The sequence below is a fragment of the Ptychodera flava genome, chromosome 2 (genome assembly GCF_041260155.1).
Source record: "Ptychodera flava strain L36383 chromosome 2, AS_Pfla_20210202, whole genome shotgun sequence".
In the NCBI taxonomy this organism is placed as follows: domain Eukaryota; kingdom Metazoa; phylum Hemichordata; class Enteropneusta; family Ptychoderidae; genus Ptychodera; species Ptychodera flava.
In genome coordinates this window covers 50,367,570-50,384,284 of record NC_091929.1, presented here as the reverse complement: position 1 = coordinate 50,384,284, position 16,715 = coordinate 50,367,570, and the positions used below count along the sequence as shown (strand labels likewise).

General features: G+C 37.8%; 1 long non-coding RNA gene across 6 annotated transcripts in view; it reads right to left on the bottom strand.

Moving 5' to 3' along the window:
* The window catches only part of LOC139123281 (uncharacterized), a 417,909-nt gene that overhangs the window by 268,078 nt on the left and 133,116 nt on the right, over positions 1-16,715 (bottom strand). Inside the window, exon 1 of one of the 6 annotated variants that reach the window (XR_011549632.1) lies at positions 3,985-4,069. The exons of 3 other annotated variants lie outside the window; for them this stretch is intronic. This is a non-coding gene — a long non-coding RNA (uncharacterized lncRNA). Of the gene's footprint in view, positions 1-87; positions 209-3,984; positions 4,070-16,715 lie in introns of those variants that run through there. 2 more of the 6 variants (XR_011549630.1, XR_011549628.1) reach the window with 2 other exon arrangements.

Genomic DNA, 16,715 nt, shown 5'->3' with positions numbered 1-16,715 from the left:
TGGAGAATGAAAACAACTACCGCAAATAAAATTTTACAATACATACAGTTGAGAAGACCAAAGTAGATGACAGTAAATTACACAGACCTGATTATTCTGCTCTCTTTGTAAGTGGAGTCTCCTTTTTTGTTCCCCGGGATAACCAAACAATCTGTATCAGTCTTTACAGAAAATGGCGTTTCAAGAAAAACAAAAAATCTGTTCTTTAATAAACCGACCATGCACGCCCTCTACAAGTAAAAAGTTTGAGAGTATGGCGTCATATTGGCATGTGTTCAACTATATGAGCTCTTGAAATTTTTCAAATACCTAGGTTATGTGTAATTGTGATAAGGGTAACAGAACGAAATCCTTTAAAGGTAACAATGAGACAGAATGGGTGCGAACTGAAATGCAACAACCTGCTACGTGATGGCTTGTGACTTGTTATGCCTGAAAACTTGAGATTAGATTGTGGAATGAGAACAGAACCCTAGGGGTCAAATGCATCTTTCAATTGTAGTTGGCAGAGTAATTTGCTCGCTATATGTGCATAATTCGTATAATTTTAGAACACATTTAGTCCAGTCAATATATGAAATAACCCACCACAAATTGCAACAGAATTTATTTTGCACTAATCACCTAAGAAAAGCCCATAAAAAAACATATCAAAAGTCTTTCAAAATCAAGGAGTGGAAAACTGCCTAATTTGAATAAATACAAAATGGCCGCTAAGGTATTATAGGTTCAATGCTTTTGGCCACTTACTGCCCAATATTGGTCCGATTTTGATTTTTTTTTCTATTTCCATGTACCTTGTACATTTTCATAATATCTCAGACATGTTGACGATAATTACATTGTTTTTATTAACAAAACAGGAACATAAGTCTGAATTTTACGTTAAAACAATGGTATTCTCACACACTCTGTCTTCTAATCAAAACTTGTTTCATGATTCCATAAGGTGCAAATGTCTGTAATGTTTAATCAATCAATCAATCAATAAACAAATAAATAAATAAATAAATAAATAGATAAAAATAAATACAAAAAGAGTGAAACAATGCCTTATTTGCATAAATCCGAAATGGCCGCCCTGGTATTATGGAATCAACACTTATTACTTTTATTTTCTTATAAATTGTACATTCTTCAGGGTAAACAAATGGTACACACACTTAACCTTCAGATCAATATTTGTCTAATTTTGCAAGATGCTAATGTATATGGTGTTAAATATTTAAATAAAATTGAAAGAAATCTCAGTATAACTATAGAGAATATGTATTCATTGTGTTTTGGTTGTTAATTTGCCAATAACCTGTTCCCTATTTCACATTAAAAGCCACCGGCTGAACGTACGCATTGTTTAGGACATTCACCCTAAAAGTGGGCGGTTTATTCATATCAAACACAGTTAAACTGGTTTGAAGTCTAGTTATATCTAGTGTGGTGATATTGTGTTAACAGGGTACACTGGTTGTCACCACAGTTGTGAAACTCAACATGGGTTCAATACTAGCTGGTAATTGTAAAATTATCAGTTTCCCAAATGCTGTTTATTTTACCCCATATTGTAGATAAACAGCCGTGCCTGAATTGACAGGGTGTGCCAGCGCGGGAGAGCCGAGGCAAGGGAAATGGGGTTTAAAATCTTCTGGAAGGTGTACAGATCACACGGGAATTAAATAGTATTGGTAGTAAAGGGAAAGCAATTCCACACATTGTTCATATTTGGGTTGTTTGCGTTTTGTGTGTGATATTGTGTATAATATAAGTGTATAACATGTTTGGCTGTTCTATGTAAAATGGTGCTAGGCCATTGCGAGACGTACCCGTAATCTACGTGTCTTGTGTTAATCCGCACTGGAGCGGAGAGATTGCTGTGACACTACGATCCTTTGGCGCTACGTTTCGAAAACAGAGTTTTCTTCATCAGTCGCTTAAAATTCATTTTTGATTGGTGAGACGTGTTGAATGGTTGATTGTTTTTATACGGCAATATGTTGTTCCACATACGTTTGTTGTTCAAGTAGGAAAGCTAGAATATCTACTGTTTGATCTCGTTGTGTTTGTGTAGGTTCGTATGAACCTTAGTTTAAGCTATTGTAGTTTTTGTGAAGTCTGGCGCTTATGAGTGTGTCGCCTATATTTCTGTTCCTTCTATATGCGATTATTGGTTGGTTTTGGAACAGTTCTTTTTAGTGATTCGTCTTTTTCAAATTCACTCCAGTTTTCTGTCAGGGTTTGCTTGATTTTTGTTGTTTCTATGTACGGGCTATATGTTGTTATGAAGACTTGTATTATTAAGTGGCATTATCTCTTTCTTTTATTGTTCGAGCAGTCTTTTTCTGCTTTTATGATCTGTCTCTCTGATCATGCATTCTATTTCATTCTTTTTGTATTGTCGGTCTTGTAATTTTTCACTAACTTGTGTAACTTTCTGTGTAAAATCAGTTTCGTTGTAACATGTTCTGATGTATCGTGATGTTTCACCTTTGATCAGATCTTTGAGCTTGAGTCTGTTTTAACAGCCGACCTTGCTCATTTGTCATCTTGGTGTAATTCAAACAGGATGCTAGTTTACTCAGCAAAACAAAAAACTATGGTGTTTACTTCTCATCAGAAACAATCACGCTTACCCACATCATACCTAGATTTATCTTTAAATAATGATCCATTGTCAAATGTTAGCGACGAAAAACTCCTAGGAGTAATTCTGAATTGTAATCTTCCATGGAGCGCTCATGTGAATTCCTTGTGTGGTAAACTATCTAGTCAATTGGCTTTGTTACGACGAATACGACATCTCTTGCCCTTACGGGTACGGAGATTGTTCTATACATGTTATATTGAATCATCATTCGACTACTGTACGGTTGTTTGGGTAAATTGTGATCAATCCTACTGTAACAAACTTTTCAGTTGCAAAAACAAGCTATTCGTTTAGTTTGTGGGGTTAAATGGGATCAACCAACTGGTCCATTGTTTAAAAGTTTGGGCCTACTTCCACTTGGTAGTCGCTTGATTTATCAAAAAGGGGTCCAGATGTTCCAAATTGTCAATGGCTTGTGTCCAAATTATTTGAGTAATCTTTTCCAGCCTGCTAACGTTCATTCATCCAGGTCTCTGCGCTCAACTTCAACAAACAATTTGTATTTGCCAAAAATTAGTACGGAAATATTGAGAAAAAGCCTTTCATATTCTGGTGCTGTCCTTTGGAATGAACTCCCCTCATCTTTGAAAAACAGCCCAAATCTGAGATCTTTCAAGTTGCAATTGTATAAATTTCTCATGGATCGGGTGTGATATGTTCTTGCCTTATGTTGTAGTGTTAGTTGTCTTATTGTCCTAATTGCTGGTTTTTTTTTCTTGACCTGATTTTTGACTGGTTTGTTGCTTGTATTAGTACTTGTATTTTTTTTTCCCTCTGTCATTCTGTAAATTTTTAATGTCGACCTTGTGGAAGATCGGCCTTATTGGCCGAACATGATATCGACAGTAAATAAAGTTAAATAAATAAAATAAATAAATAAATAAATAAATCTTTGAATGTCGCTGCCGGATGGCATGAGTTTCTTTGCAAGAACTGGAATGTATCTGTTGGCTTTGTGTGTGTGTTGATGTCGAGAATATTCTCTTTGTATATCGACGACCTTTGTAGATAGTCAGGTCTAAATATGTGATTTATTGAGAGGAGCTTTCAAATGAAAATTTGAAAGTAGGATGCTTTTGTTAATGTTTGATATGAATTTATTGAGTTTGTGTTGTGTTCCGATGAAAATCAGAAAAACGTCGTCCCTTAACCTCAGCCAGGTAAATATTGTTGTTTGTGTTTGTGTTTCTGTTTTTTGTAAATATACATTTCAAATAATACATTTCTTTTCATTCCATTGTATCAGAGACTAATGCTGGAGAATGAAAACAACTACCGCAAATAAAATTTTGCAATACATACAGTCGAGAAGACCAAAGTAGATGACAGTAAATTACACAGACCTGATTATTCTGCCCTCTTTGTAAGTGGCGTCTACTTTTTTGTTCCCCGGATAACCAAACAATCTGTATCAGTCTTTACAGAAAATGGCGTTTCAAGAAAAACAAAAAATCTGTTCTTTAATGCATGCCCTCTACAAATAAAAAGTTTGAGAGTATGGCGTCATATTGGCATGTGTTCAACTATATGAGCTCTTAAAATTTTTCAAATACCTAGGTTATGTGTAATTGTGATAAGGGTAACAGAACGAAATCCTTTAAAGGTAACAATGAGACAGAATAAGTGCGAACTGAAATGCAAGAAGCTGCTAACGTGATGGCTTGTGACTTGTTGTGCCTGAAAACTTGAGATTAGATTGTGGAATGAGAACAGAACCCTAGGGGCAAATGCATCTTTCATTTGTAGTTGGCAGAGTAATTTGCTCCCTATATGTGCATAATTCGTATACTTTTAGAACACATTTAGTCCAGTCAATATATATGAAATGACCCACTACAAACTGCAACAGAATTTTTTTTGCACTACTCACCACAGAAAAAACATAAAAAAACATATCAAAAGTCTTTCAAAATCCAAGGAGTGGAAAACTGCCTAATTTAAATAAATCGAAATGGCCGCTCCGGTATTATAGGTTCAATGCTTTTGGCCACTTACTGCCCAATATTGGTCCGATTTTGATTTTTTTTTTCTATTTCCATGTACCTTGTACATTTTCATACTATCTCAGACATGTTTACGATAATTACATTGTTTTTATTAACAAAACAGGAACATAAGTCTGAATTTTACGTTAAAACAATGGTATTCTCACACACTATGTCTTCTAATCAATACTTGTTTCATGATTCCATAAGGTGCAAATGTCTGTAATGTTAAATCAATCAATCAATCAATCAATCAATAAACAAATAAACAAATAAACAATAAATAATAAATAATAGATAAATAAATAAATAAATACAAAAGAGTGAAACAATGCCTTATTTGCATAAATCCGAAATGGCCGCCCTGGTATTATGGAATCACACTTACTACTTTTATTTTCTTATAAATTGTACATTCTCTTCTAATTTCCAACATTTGTAGGGCATTTTCAATTGTAATTATTAAGAAAACAGGCACACGAGTCTGATTTGTAGGGTAAAACAATGGTATACACACTTCACCTTCCAATCAATACTTGTCTAATTTTGCAAATGCTAATGTATATGGTGTGAAATATTTAAATAAAATTGAAAGAAATCTCAGTATAACTAATACAGAATATGTATCCATTGTGTTTTTTGGTTGATAATTTGCCAATAACCTGTTCCCTATTTCACATTAAAAGCCACGGCTGAACGTACGCATTGTTTAGGACATTCACCCTAAAAGTGGGCGGTTTATTCATATCAAACACAGTTAACCTGGTTTGAAGTCTAGTTATATCTAGTGTGGTGATATTGTGTTACCAGGGTACACTGGTTGTCACCACAGTTGTGAAACTCAACATGGGTTCAATACTAGCTGGTAATTGTAAAATTACCAGTTTCCCAAATGCTGTTTATTTTACCCCAAATTGTAGATAAACAGCCGCGCCTGAATTGACAGGGTGTGCCAGCGCGGGAGAGCCGAGCCAAGGGAGATGGGGTTTAAAGTCTCCTGGAAGGTGTACAGATCACACGGGAATTAAATAGTATTGGTAGTAAAGGGAAAGCAATTCCACACATCGTTCATATTTGGGTTGTTTGCGTTTTGAGTATGATATTGTGTATAATATAAGTGTATATCATGTTTGGCTGTTTTATGTAAAATGTTGCTTAGCCATGGCGAGACGTACCCGTAATCTACGTGTCTTGTGTTAATCCGCACTGGAGCGGAGAGATTGCTGTGACACTACAATCCTTTGGCGCTACGTTTCGAAAACAGAGTTTTCTTCATCAGTCGCTTAAAATTCATTTTTGATTGGTGAGACGTGTTGAATGGTTGATTGTTTTTATTTGGCAATATGTTGTTCCACTTACGTTTGTTGTTCAAGTAGGGAAGCTAGAATGTCTACTGTTTGATCTCGTTGTGTTTGTGTAGGTTCGTGTGAACCTGAGTTTGAGCTATTGTAGTTTTTGTGAAGTCTTGCGCTTATTGTGTGTTGCCTATATTTCTGTTCCATATATGCGATTATTGGTTGGTTTTGGAACAATTTTTTTTAGTGTTTCGTCTTTTTCAAATTCACTTCAGTTTTCTGTCAGGGTTTGCTTGATTTTTGTTGTTTCTATGTACGGACTATATGTTGTTAAGAAGACTATTGTATTTTTGGTGGCATTATCTCTTTCTTCTAATTGTTCAAGCAGTCTTTTTCTGCTTTTATGATCTGTCTCTCTGATCATGCATTCTATTTCATTTTTTGTGTATTGTCGGTCTTGTAATTTTTCACTAACTTGTGTAACTTTCTGTGTAAAATCAGTTTCGTTGTAACATGTTCTGATGTATCGTGATGTTTCACCTTTGATCAGACCTTTGAGCTTGAGTCTGCTTTAACAGCCGACCTTGCTCATTTGTCATCTTGGTGTAATTCAAACAGGATGCTAGTTAACTCAGCAAAACAAAAACTATGTTGATTACTTCTCATCAGAAACAATCAGGCTTACCCACATCATACCTTGATTTATCTTTAAATAATGATCCATTGTCAAATGTTAGCGACGAAAAACTCCTAGGAGTAATTCTGAATTGTAATCTTTCATGGAGCGCTCATGTGAATTCCTTGCGTGGTAAACTATCTAGTCAATTGGCTTTGTTACGACGAATACGACATCTCTTGCCCTTACGGTACGGAGATTGTTCTATACATGTTATATTGAATCATCATTCGACTACTGTACGGTTGTTTGGGTAAATTGTGATCAATCCTACTGTAACAAACTTTTTCAGTTGCAAAAGCAAGCTATTTGTTTAGTTTGTGGGGTTAAATGGGATCAACCAACTGGTCCATTCTTTAAAAGTTTGGGCCTACTTCCACTTGGTAGTCGCTTGATTTATCAAAAAGGGGTCCAGATGTTCCAAATTGTCAATGGCTTGTGTCCAAATTATTTGAGTAATCTTTTCCAGCCTGCTAACGTTCATTCATCCAGGTCTCTGCGCTCAACTTCAACAAACAATTTGTACTTGCCAAAAATTAGAACGGAAATAATGAGAAAAAGCCTTTCATATTCTGGTGCTGTCCTTTGGAATGAACTCCCCTCATCTTTGAAAAACAGCCCAAATCTGAGATCTTTCAAGTTGCAATTGTATAAATTTCTCATGGATCGGGTGTGATATGTTCTTGCCTTATGTTGTAGTGTTAGTTGTCTTATTGTCCTAGTTGCTGTTTTTTTTCTTGACCTGATTTTTTACTGGTTTGTTGCTTGTATTAGTACTTGTATTTTTTTTCCTCTGTCATTCTGTAAATTTTTAATGTCGACCTTGTGGAAGATCGGCCTTATTGGCCAAACATGTTATCGACAGTAAATAAAGTTAAATAAATAAAATAAATAAATAAAAAAACTTTGAATGTTGCTGCCGGATGGCATGAGTTTCTTTGCAAGAATTGGAATGTATCTGTTGGCTTTGTGTGTGTGTTGATGTCGAGATATTCTCTTTGTTGTATCGACAACCTTTGTAGATGGTCAGGTCTAAATATGTGATTTATTGAGAGGAGCTTTCAAATGAAAATTTGAAAGTAGGATGCATTTTGTCAATGTTTGATATGAATTCATTGAGTTTGTGTTGTGTTCCGATGAAAATCAGAAAAACGCGTCCCTTAACCTCAGCCAGGTTGATAATTGTTGTTTCTGTTTTTTATTCTGTTTTATTCTTGTTTCTGTCTCGTGAAATGTAATATCTGCTATTTCTGGAGAAGTCGGGGACCCCATCGAGCATCCTCATATTTACCGGTAGAATTCATCGTTGAATTCAAATATGTTGATTCTAAGATTATTTCTAGCAGAGCTATCATGTATTTCGTTGGTGGTTGCTTTATTATGTAATTGTTTGATGATCTTTCCTGATTTAATTCTCTTCCGACTGATTCAATTGCCTCATCATGTGGTCTATTCGTGTACATGGAAATTACATCCAGTGTTACTAGTGACGCTTTGGCCGGAACTGTGATTGTCTCAATTTTCCGTATAAAATCTGTTGTGTCTTTGATGTATGTTTGTTTTTTCTTGATGATAAGTTTGAGAAAATGGTCAATGAATTCTGATATGTGAAAATTGAACCTGAGCATCCACTTACTACTGGCCGTGCTACGAACATAGCTCCTGATGGCTGCATTTTGTGTATTTTCGGTAGAAGGTACCCAAGTGTGGTTCTTATTTTTCTATTGACTGGATTCAAATATTCATGTGTTATGGTCAATGTGTTTTTCATAGTACTTTCCTGTTATGAGATTATGTATGTCTTCTATTGTATTGTTTGTGTCATCTGTTGCCAATTTTGTGTGTATCGTTGATCGCTAAGTTGACGTTGGCATTCTCTCATGTAATCATCAGTGTTTAAAATTGCTGTCCCCGTCCATTATCAAACGGTTTGATGATTATCTTCTTGTTTTTGGATAGCGTTTTCAACGCTTTTGTTCTGCATGTGTCATGTTGTTATTTGTTTCGAATAGTGTGTTAACAATAACCAATTTTGTCGCTTCAAAATAATTTTCTAGTTTTGTGTTCTCGGTCGTATGTGGAATTCATTTTTAGTTCTTTTTGAATGGGTGTTGTGCGGTCTGATATCGGAGACTCATTTTCCGAATGTATTTTTTTTGTCTCCTAACAGGTGGATTCTGTTAGGACTATTTTGGTGTGGGAATGAATTTAAGCCTTTGGTAAGTACGTTGATTTCAATGTTGGTGAGTTTGTGTGTCGATAGGTTCTTAATGAATCTGAGATTATTGTTTGATACAGTGCTCAATTTTGTTCTATTGCAACGTTTTGTTATTTTTGTCATACTATGATTCTTATTTCTGTGTTTACTTTTTTAGCTTTAAACTTGGTCATACTAAGACACAATACAAAGCTGTCTCCTGTTTTCGAAAAGTAGCTCCAAAGGATCGTAGTGTCACAGCAATCTCTCCGCTCCAGTGCGGATTAACACAAAACACGTAGATTACGGGTACGTCTCGCCACGGCTAAGCAATATTTTACATAAAACAGCCAAACATGATATACACTTATATCATAAACAATTTCGTACACAAAACGCAAACAACCCCAATATGAACGATTGTGGAGTTGCTTTCCCTTTACTACAAAGACGAAGCAACAACTGATGAATAATTTTGTCTTTCTTGTCTTTCTTTCGTATTTATTTATTTATTTATTTATTTATTTATTTATTTCAAATATCAGACATTTGTATCGTATAAAACGAAACAAGTATTGATTAGAAGACATAGTGTGTGAGAATACTTTATTTTACCGTAAAATTCAGACTTACGTTCCTGTTTTGTAAATAATAACGATGGAATTATCGTAAACATGTCTTAAAATATGAAGAGAATGTACAAAGTATATGGAAATAAAAAAAAAATTATCAAATTTGAACCAATATTGGGCATTAAGTGGCCAAAAGCCTTGAACCTATAATACCGGGGCGGCCACTTTGGATTTATGCAAATTAGGCGGTTTTCCACTCCTTGGATTTTGGAGGACTTTCAATATGTTTTTACATTGGTTTTCCTGAGATAAAAGGTGAAAAATTATATGCTGTTGCAATTTGTGGTGGGTTAACCCCTTTTTGGTATAAAATGACTGACTAATTAACAATAAAGGTGAAATAAAGTAACAATTGTGTCTGGAGTAGAAGGCTACCGATAGTATTCAAATACTTGTCAGAAACATATTTTTGAGAATCAAAACTGCTTGACTGGATCATTAGACATTGGCATTTTTCCTTTGTACCTTCAAATTCAGAAACGTTCAAGAAGGCTACCTAGAGTATTTATGATAATGGTACAAATATTTGGCAAACAGCATATTCTCTGTCTAAATATGACCTTCGTCTTATAGTGAAACCCAGTGTATATAAACTCAGTAGACTTACCAAGGCCTTGTTACACTGGTTGGTGTTCCGCAGAAGGCTAGTCGTTACACAGAGACGTCTGCTTGCTTCGGCGGTAGGGATCGTTCTGCTGTTTGATCGAGGGGAAATGCGTAATGTGTATTTTAAGCCTCTCTGATCACTGTTTTATGTGGATTTAGACGCTATATAAATAAACTATTATATTATTACCAACAATCGATCACTTGGCACTTCTTTAAATGCTCTTCGTTGCCATTGATCAAAATTGGCAGTTAAAATGGAAAACCCAAAGTAGCAGTTTTTGAAAGCTTTTGTCCACCACCTCACTGTGTTGATGGTACTTGTAAAGTTGTAAAGTTGTGGATATGTATTCGTTGCTGTGGTGAACACCATTCCTTTACCATTTGGAGGGCCTGACAGACATCTGACCTATAGTGATCCCCATGGGGTCGACTAATGTGTAGAATTAGGGGCTTCTCTGGCACACTAAGAAGTGAAGCCTCTGTACTATTGGTCGTGATGTCGGACAGGCCACCTGGATCCCACGGCCAGTCCCTCTCATCTCTTGTCGTCCCTTTATCGGCCGCCCCTGTAACTGGAGTACTGTATCCTGTTGGTCTTCGTATTTGTGTACTCCAGATCTCTTTAGCCCACTTACCAGCCGCGCTTTAGGATTCTTACCATTGTGACTGCCAGTTGGTAATCGACGACATCATCCACAGTCTCCGTGAGGAAACTCCAGTTTTGATGTACTCGATAACAATAATGACATCCACCATATGGCAGGACGTCTAGTGCTACTCCGTGTTCGAAGTATGCAGATTGTTCTCTGGAGTCGTACAATTCCATCTTTCAGCATACAATTCCATCTCGTTTTCGCACCAGGATTGGAGCAGAGGCCCATTCGGATATTGATGGTCTTATCACGACAGTTTCCAGCATCTTCTTTAGATAGGTCTCTTCTTCATCTGCAAAACACATTTGTGTTCTTCGCACCCGTTGTTTGATTGGCTGGTTATCTTTGGTATCGATACTCTGAGTGATTGCAGTGAAGTTTTGAAGGTCAAAATCGTCTCTGGCGAAAAAGTCAGAGTATTCCTGTAGAAGTTACTTTAGCTGTTGGCATTGCTGTTCTTGTAGGTTCGTACAGGATTTTTCAAACAGGTCCTCTAGATGAGGGGGTAGCCCACCACTTGGCTTTGGGCTTTGGTCTTTAGTCCACTTCCTGATCAGTTTCCTATGTATGTGTCTTACCTGTACACTGTTGGACAGAGATTACCTGGCTTCAACTGCTGATGCAATTGGATTCTTCTTTTTGAGAACTACATACCGATCTGTAGGGTTAAGTAAACAAACCTTTGGTGATTGTTTCCCCGGATGTATTGTTCTCATCATTATCACCCCCAAGTTTGGTAATGGGTCGACTATGTCGTCTGACATTCCACAGTTAGTGTGCAGGGAACTCTGACTACTGAGTGTAGTGGGACAACTGTTCGTTTCCTTACAAGAACCTTCGCAATTAAGTCTTGTCCGGATGTCCAAATGTCATGAGTATATTTTCCTTACCTATGTGGAGCCAGTTTGTATCCATGTTCATAGTAGCTCCTTGGGTTTGTAGAAAATCAATTCCAAGTAGCATCTCATCTCCGATAGGAGTGACATAGATTTTCTCTTGGAAACTGGTGCCTCCCAGTTTTATATTCACTTGTCCTACCAAGCTTCCTGTCATTGTCTTTTGTCTGCAAGCCATCTGCATGGTGACTTGATCGGAGTATCGGAGGTTTATCTTCCAGATTGTTGTACACTTTGTCAGAAATTATAGCAACTTCTGCGGCAGAGTCGATGATTGCGGTGATCGGTTGTCCTTCAATCATCACTGGAATGCTATACATGGAACTGGATACCAATTGATTGACAACAACCTCTAGTACAGGCTTGTTATCTGTTGAGGTGACAGTAACCTCTATATCCTTTGCCGATGGAACATGTGGGTTTGGTTGTTTGTTTTTAGATATGTCACTTACCTCGATGGCATGTTCGGTGTTTTGTCCTGCTGTCTGTTGAATTGAAAACAACCTTTTTTGTAGGTTTGTTTTCTGCTTGAATAGTTTGCATAACCTCTTGCTCTTTGGAATTCGCCTCTGTCGGCGAAGCTTCCTAAGTCTGATGTTCAACGTTTGTTGCCGCTTCTTTGGCTTGCTCGGTTTCATCCCTTGCATCAGAGCAATTAGTCTGTCTTTATTACCTTGTGTCTCCCTTGTAGAGGTTGGTGACACACTTTTTACACAGGCTTTCACCAGCTCATTAGGTGGTGTCTTTTCAGTAAAACTCTTTTCTTCCTTAGAAGCGTTGAGGCCCTTGACATTGCTATGGGCCAAACTCAGGCCTCCAGGCTTGACCCTTTGGTGTTTAACAGCTTGGACAATGTGGTTTTCTTTTCAGGTGCTTCTGCCCTTTTTGGACTTTGGTGTTGGCAGTCCCTTTTGAAATGTCCCATTTCTCCGCAACCATAGCAGCCTCGATCCGTGGAGATGGTGATCGGCTTCTAGGAGCTTGTTTTTGACTTACCACCTTTGTTAGTTCTGCTAATTGGGACGTTACAGTCTGTAGTGTCGCACTCATAGCAGACATCTGGGTTTCCATCCGTGACATTCTCCCCTCCATTGCACTTGTTCCATCTGTCTTACTAGCTTGGAACTTCATGCGTTGTTCTGGAGAAGGTGACCTCCTTTGTTCTTGGTCATATCGGGATGTTGACCACACTTCATAAATGTCCCTCGTCCGTCTGGCTCTGGACTAACAAACCGCACTTCTCTTCTGCTGGTTCTGGCACCAAATATTTCCCTATGGTTGTATTGGTACCATTTGATACTGTCCAAGGCTGTCTCGATGCTCGCAGGTCTTTGGTTGGCTACCGACTCACCTGCTTCACGATCGTAACATCCTTGACAGAACTTCATTACAGCCTGTTGCTCCAAGGTAGCGTCACTGTAATCCCGGAAGGCACGTGCTGCAAGTGAATATACTCTACCTGCACATTCTTCTAAAGTTTCGTCAGGATGTTGTCTTGACTGGGCGAATTGAAGCTGGGTCGATTCAGGAAGATCTCGTGAACCGAATCGCATCTCCATCTTCTTTATCATGGTAGCTTATCTCCCGATTAGGCTCAGTGACCATGGTGTAATAATCACTTGCCTTGCCATCCAGACACCAGCACAGATAATTTTTGCAGTCACTGAAGGACAGGTCTTGCATCTCAGCAAACTTGGTGAACTTCAGCTGAAACGCTCGCCAATTACCAGACCCATCATATACCAAAGTCTTGGGCACTGATACGGGGATAGATGGTCGATATTGATCTGTCCTTCTACGATGCTGGTAGTATGCTGGCTCCCTTGGTACTCTTGTCTCATAGCCCCCATAATACTCTCCAGTGGTTGGAGGGTATTGGTCGGGTGTCGGCTGATGAGACATTAGAAACTCCCGATGGTCTGGTGGATAAGTTGAGAAATCTGACCCCTCTTGCCTTCTCTGACTTGAATAAGGTGTTCGCCAACTGTCCCGTGATTGTTCACCATAGTACGGCCTCTGGGGTTGTACTGTTGGTTGGCTGGCATAGTCAGAGGGTCTGGTAGGTTGTGATCGTGGATAAGCAGTTACTTCCGGTGGCTGTCTTTGTTGAACAACTACTTCTGGTTGCTGCGGTACTACCTGTGAAAGTTCCCGCCATGTACGTTTTCGGGTAGCTTCATGTTGTCGGGTCAGTTTATCTACCCTTTCCATCCACTCTTCAATGCTGTCCTTTTCACTCCCTTCGGATTCACTGTCCCATTCCCCCTGAGTAGGTGGGATGATGGCATGTGCACCTTTAATTTGTGTCGCTGGTGAAGCTTGGTGTTTCCGTTTAGTTTCGAAAACAGCCATCTCCATAAATTTATCTGAAGGGGTGAATAATGGTATCGAGCAAACCATTTCGTAGGTAATCTTACCGTATTTCTGACGTAATTTGTCCATCCTCTTTGCAATCTTCCTTCCAACACCAGGTAAGTATTGCATGTCTTCTACGGTGCAGGTGTTGAGATCAATCTTCATGATTGCGACAGATGCAATATTTAATTCCAAAATATAAAGTTACAGATCAGTACTTTATGTCAACACAAGCAATAATATGCGTAATGCCAACAATAATTGCCTGGCAAGGATTTGTGTTGCCTTATTAAAATTACACACCAGTATTCTATTTCAACACAAGCAATAATATGCGATATGCCAACAATAACTGCCTGGCGATAATTTGTGTTTTATATTGTTGAACTGGTGCTAATAATAAAAACGTTTATTACCCGCAGTACAGTACAGAGTAATAAGGAAAGATGATTTAAAATATTCAAATATTACCCGCAATGGAATACAGGGCAATATGAAGTAAATAAAACGTTTATTACCCGAAATACAGCACAGAGTAATAAAAACATTATGTAAAATAACTCAAATATTACCCGCAATAAAATACAGAGTAATATATAAAAATTGGCACTGTAAAATACAATTACCCACAATTAGATACAGAGTAATTATAATGTAATACAGTCGGAGTGTTACTCAAACTTCCCACAGTATGTCAGCAAAATGTTACATAACTTTAAACTCAAAATAAAAAAGGTGTTTTAAAACAAAAAAAACAATGTCTCAGGAAACGGAAACGAGTCACGAAAATACGGAAAGGGAAAAATAAATGGATGTCCCTTAAAATGACCAAACAACTGTGCGTCACTGGCCTTTAATTGATTTTTCATGAGCACAGAATAAAAAGGAACTTGAGATGATAATGTTCCCCTATTACGCTATTTTTTGCACAACTGAATGGTAAATTTCCGAAACTGGTGGTGAATAGTTTGTTGACTGCACAAAAATGCGCAGTTCAAACGTGGTGTGCGTAATTTGCTATTGTCAGCAAGAAAAAGGTGTGAAGAAATCTGGCTGCCACCACAGAAATACCACACAAACATTTCCCGCCAACAAATTATTTGACCCCCAAAAATGAGCGAATATGAACTTACACCCAGATGAAGAAACTTACTTAAAACAGACACAGCGAAGTTACCTTTTCCTCTTCAGTCGCAAGATTTACAGCAACACCTGGAAGCTTGTTCTTGATTTTCTCTTAGCCGCCACTAGCTTCTAAATTTCTCTTCCGAAAAAACTAGGCAACAGCTAATTTATTTGGGGCAAGTGTTGAAAATCAAAAAAGCACTTTGGCGTCCCAACTCTACTCGTAAAACTTTCCAAGCACTTTGGCGTATTCTACCTACTCGTAAACTCGTACTTTCAATTATGAATATGCCACGTAACTCTACTCGTATCACTTTCAAGTGGAAGGCCACGTCACGAGTTTTTCCGTGAGGTACTCCGACTTCTACTTAGAAATAAAACTCTAAGTTTTCTCGCCTTTTCCCACAAAGGTTCGGAAAAGTCGCAGCGCCAATTATAGTGTAACCAGTGTATATAAACTCAGTAGACTTACCAAGTCCTTGTTACACTGGATCCGCAGAAGGCTAGTCGTTATCAGAGACGTCTGCTTGCTTCGGCGGTAGGGATCGTTCTGCTGTTCGATCGAGGGGAAATGCGTAATGTACATGCGAGGCATTCCATGAATACAACGGCGGCGCAGCACCTGTGCAGGAGGGCGCCGCCAACGGCCGAAAGCCCGCATTTCACTACAGTCTCACTAAACATTTATAAAATAAAATTGTGAATCTAATATAAACATATGTTATTTCTTCTGATTTAAAGAAAGATATGACAATATACTAATTCACATACAAGCAGGGCAACATCATGAAGGCCTGTTTGAGTCCTTTCGTTACAGCAAAGGTCACGTCTTTCTAGCATACGTTACTCCCAGCACATTCTTTTGCTTTCATTCTGGTCTTTTTCGATCATGAATGCTTTTCTGCTCTTCCCAACACCAGCACTAACTTTGTATAACTTTTTGAAGTTTTTTCAGACTTCTGTCTCTTTCATTAAAGTGGCACTCCCACTTGGTAATATTTTGAAAACACATTTTTAAATGCCAATGGTCGATATTATACTTGGCGATGCGCGTAGATCGCGAGATATAGATAAAAAACATGTCATTTCCCGAGCGTATTTTTCACATCCCGAAGTTGTACGATCGTCCCACGAAGATTTGTTGTTTCGCTGATTGATGATATTCAATGGAGTCCATAATATGTTCGAACGACGCAATTAATTCACCTCCCACTGTGAAGACTTTATATATAACATTATGCCTTTGCCGCAGGTAAGTTTTTAAAAACTTCTCCTTAGTTTAGTCGTTTTCATTATTCTCAATCAGTTGTATATATTTTTAACCAAACCACATAGATATAAATTTTTATGTGTAAAATATTTGCCGCCTCTGATGACTACATTTTGTCGTCTGCCAGTGCTCAGACAGCCGGTCGGCCGAAACTAGGTTCTGTTTCGTAAAAATGTTTCCAATCTGAATATGCAAGAAAATGTACAGTTCGGATTTTTATCTCTGATATCATGTCCTACCGCGTCAAGGTATTGTTTGCTATATACAGTTTCAAAATGTTGCAATCTTGTCAATGTGTATTGCCACTGTATTGTATTGCATTGTCGAAAGTGCAGTGCGCTCTTAGCAAGTCAAATATGTGTTATACTTATGTCATGTTTC